This window comes from Canis lupus, chromosome 18 (genome assembly GCF_011100685.1).
Source record: "Canis lupus familiaris isolate Mischka breed German Shepherd chromosome 18, alternate assembly UU_Cfam_GSD_1.0, whole genome shotgun sequence".
NCBI classification, from domain to species: domain Eukaryota; kingdom Metazoa; phylum Chordata; class Mammalia; order Carnivora; family Canidae; genus Canis; species Canis lupus.
In genome coordinates this window covers 47622365-47626395 of record NC_049239.1, presented here as the reverse complement: position 1 = coordinate 47626395, position 4031 = coordinate 47622365, and the positions used below count along the sequence as shown (strand labels likewise).

At 62.4% G+C, this 4031-nt stretch overlaps 1 non-coding gene across 1 annotated transcript; it reads left to right on the top strand.

Annotated features, from left to right (window-relative positions):
• Positions 1–3675: 3675 nt before the first annotated feature.
• Positions 3676–3810, top strand: MIR8860 (microRNA mir-8860). The gene has a single exon (NR_128811.1). It is a non-coding gene; the product is annotated as a microRNA mir-8860 (primary transcript).
• The last annotated feature ends 221 nt before the right edge of the window (positions 3811–4031 follow it).

The following is a 4031-nucleotide window of genomic DNA, read 5'->3' as shown; positions in this document are numbered from 1 at the left end:
CTCCATGGACAGAGGAGATGAGCTGGGGGCAGCAGGGAGGTGGGGGGGCCTTCAGGTCTGAGAGGCTCTGGGAGATGTTGGGGCCACCCCGGGTCCCCAGGCAGGTGGCCTCAACCCTCCCCACAGGTTCCCCTCAGCTCCTGCCCAGGCCTCCACTAAGGGCCCGACCTGGTGTTTCCCTGGGTTCCTGGATTTCACCTTCTCGATGTCTAGTAGACGCAACCACACCTGTCCCCGCACCTGGGGAGGGACCCCTTATAGCCCCGACAACAACCCAGCTGCAGGAGGAAGCAGTGCTGGTGAGACGGGCCCTGGTGGTACCATGGATCCCGGGGAGCAAGAAGGATCTAGAAGATTCCAGCTTGAGCTCCCCGGTGTCCCCACAAGGAGCAGGACACCGTGACCCTGACCTGACGCACCCCTCACTGCCCTCCTTGGGTCTCCACTTGTCTGCTCACTAGATCTCCCAGCAATGTTGCTGGAAAGGACACGTGTGGGGCAGAGGAGCACCCAGCCGTGGGAGGTGGGTGCCTGGTGCCACGTCCATGCGCCCTGCGGGGCCCAGAGGAGCCAGGGGGACACAGGGCCCCTCACACTGACCCCGCCTCCGGGGCTGTGGCACATTAACGGCAGCACATGTAGTGCTGGGACAGGGGGGTGAGGAGACACCCCTGGGGACGGCCTGGGGGATGGGGTCTGCAGACAGTTGGCCCCACACCCCCAAACCCCGGCCTGCACGGTGCCCAGGACAGGCTCTCACCTTGGCCCCGTGGGGGCCGGGCCCGGGCAACTCCTTCTCCCTGGAAGGAGAGGGAAGCAGAGCCCCGAGGACCGGGCCCCGGCCCCACAGCCCCCACGTCTCGGCCCGGGGGTCTCGGTGGGGGGAGGGCTCCCCCAGGGAGGGCAGGGGCTGCCAGTGCTGAGGTCAGGAGGGGTAGGCGTTCTGGGGTTGAGAGGGTTGGTGTAGATGGTGGCTGGGTGGGGGCCCCGGCACCCCCTGAGGGGTGCCACTGTCCTGGGGGGACCCGCCTGAGAGCTGTCAGCACCACCCGAGTACCCCCGTGACCGTCTGGCTGAGGTCCCCCCGCCTCCCGGGGCCTGACTGCCCAGCGTCCAGCCTGCCTCTCCCGCACCCTGGCCGTGCCCCCTGCTGGCCCCTGACTCCCCCCCCGCCCCCCCGCTGTCACTCTGTCACTCGGGCCCATTTTCCCTCTTGTCCTGTTGGAGCCCCTGACCAGCCCCACCGTGACCCATCCGAAGGGTCCCTTGTCACTGGGTGGTGAGAGGGACTCGGAGGCCTGCGAGCTGCCCTGCTGGCCCCACATGGAGGCTGGTGCCTGCCTCTGCTACCCACCGTCACTCCCTGAACCGGCCTTGACCCTGTGGGCCTTGGGGCCCTGGCCTGGGGGTCAGTGAGGAGCACCCTCTGTCCTCAGCCCTACCGGACAGCCTCCGACAGAAAGGACAACGCTCTCCCGAGCTCCTCACCCCCTGCAGCCCCCGCTGACCTGACTGGACACCCCGATGAATGCAGCCACGAGGCTCTCCCCCAAACAGGCTGGACGCCACTCCTCTGAGGGCCCTGTGGCCTCCCCCAAGGTCAGCTCCTTCTTGCCCACGTCCCCGCTGTGTCTCCTGGTGTCTCAGCACCAGCCAAGCGCAGACATGGCTCTCAGAGGCCTCAAGGCCGAGACCCTGACCTGGGGGATGGGTCAGCCTCCAGAAAGACGTTCCTGCAAACGCAAACCACCCCTGAGAGGGATGAAGGCGTGTCCAGGGCACTGTGCAGAGAGCCGTGATGGTCCGTGACTCTGCACAGCGAGAGGTCAGCGTCGTCCCAAGGGCCCCGTGGAGACTCTGCTTGGCGTGCCTGCACCAGAGGGGCCCCGTGGTGGGGACCAATCAGATCCAGGAACATGGGGCTGGAAGCTGAGTGGCTCCTCTCTTCCCGGAGTACCGCGGGCTCCCAGAACCCTCTGAGATTGGCCCCCCACGACAGGAAGGGCCTGTCTGTCCAATGGGAGCAGCCCGACAGCCTCACCTGCTTCGACCAGCGACGATCCCCCCCCCGGCCTCCCCTGCACCCGCTGTGTGATCACTGTCGTGCTTCATTTGCCCCTGATGCCTACACACCCTGCCTGAGCCCATCCTCTTGTCTTCATTCCTGCCTAGGCCCTACCTGCTCGGCTTAGACTAGGATCCCTGAGTGGGTCCCACCTATACTTGGCAGCTAAAACACCCACCTGGACATCAGGCACTCCTGTGGACCATGATCCCCGTCTGGCCTTCACCTGCTCCTACTGGCCACAAAACCCACTTGGGTCTCATCTGCAGGACTCTGGCTATGATCCCCGCCTGGTACATAACTGCCTTTGCCGCTGATCATTCCCACTGGGCCCTACACGTCATCCCTGGCTGTGAAGCCTGCCTGGGCCTCACCTGGACCTGGTGACTATGATCCCCACCTGGGCTTCACCTGCTACTCTGCCTGTGATCCCACCTGGACTCTACCGCTGCCGATCACTACGATCCCATCACTTCCTCCTGATGCCCCAGAATGTCCCCCGGGTCTCACTTGTTCCAGATGACTGTGGTCCTTGTCCCGGCTGACCTGGCTCATCCTTGGCTCTGATGCCCAGCTAGGCCTCACTTGCTCTTGCAGGTATTGGTCCTCACCTCTAGTGGGCGCTCCAGCATCTCTGCGCTCTCTCTGGGCCTCACCTTGATGGTACTTGGCTATTATATTGGCCTGTTCCGAGGCCAGCAGGGTCTCCAGGTCCTCCTTCATGGTGCTGCAAAATGCATCCAAGTGTGACTCCAGGAAACCCTTCAGAGAACACATAGGTGTCTCTGCTCCCTGTTGAGATCCCCATCTGTCTGCCCAGAGCGTGGACACAACCCTCTAGCTCCGAGGGGGACATGCTGGGCTGGCACATCACACGCGGGCACTCGCTCTCTGTAGTTCGCCCACCTACAGGTCACCTTCCCAGCCCCTGTCCCAGGACACGCTGTCATGCTGAGACCTCGGAGCACCAGGGGCCCATGAGTCTCCGGGGAACTCTTGACCTGATGCCTGGGGTGACGACTCCCAGCCCGATGCAGCACCGGGAGCTGGTGGCATAGCCACTGAGCTAGTGCTCCTCCGTGCATGGTCTCCCTTCGATGCCACAAGCCCAAGCACCAAAGGGAAAAAGCAATGAACTGGACTTCATCAAAATTAAAAACTGATGCCTGCAAGAGGGTGAAAATACAACCCGCCATGAATGCAACGAGATGTGAATGGCCTGGGGATGGCTCTGGGGGCAGCTGGAGGGACTCTGTGTTCCCTGCATGTGAGGAGTGTGCCCATTTAGGAGCCAGGAGGTCCTAGGAAGCCCTGCTCTGGCCTACCCGGGCCACTGGGTTGCGGGGTCATCACTGTCATTTTCCATGGGTCTAGGAAGGACTGGAAAGGTCATGGCTGGGTCTCCGCTGCACAGCACATCACTTACAGGGGAGTGGGGTTCCCAGTCGCACATCCTGTCTCTTCCCTTGGACTCAAGCAGCATGTGACAGCCCTCTTCCCATGGTGTTGTGGAAGGACTGCAGGAGCTGCCTCAATATCAGATATGGGTGTCAGTGCGGTCTTTACCCCAGCTTTGAGGCCAACACCCACACCTGGCACCCACAGATTCCACAATGCCCTGTGAGGAGCCGGGAGTTGCTCCCACTCACTTGTGACCTGTTGCTGTGTGAGACGCACCTAATGTCTACACTAGGTTTGGAGGAAAGTGGGAGTGTGGTGATCCAGGTAGAGTAAAAAAGCCACCAACTGCCTGCGGACACAAAACAGAGTGGGCCATGCAGTGGTGGTATCCGTGGGGCACCACAGTTCTGCCCACAGTGGGGTCTCGCATCATCAGTGCAGGTTAATGTGGTCCAGTCAGCACTTAGCCCTTCACCTTGAAGGTCAAAGGTCCATGGGAGGGCCCTTGTACCACACACGGTGGGAGGGGTTATCAGGACCCTCCCAGCATCCTACCTCCCATCCT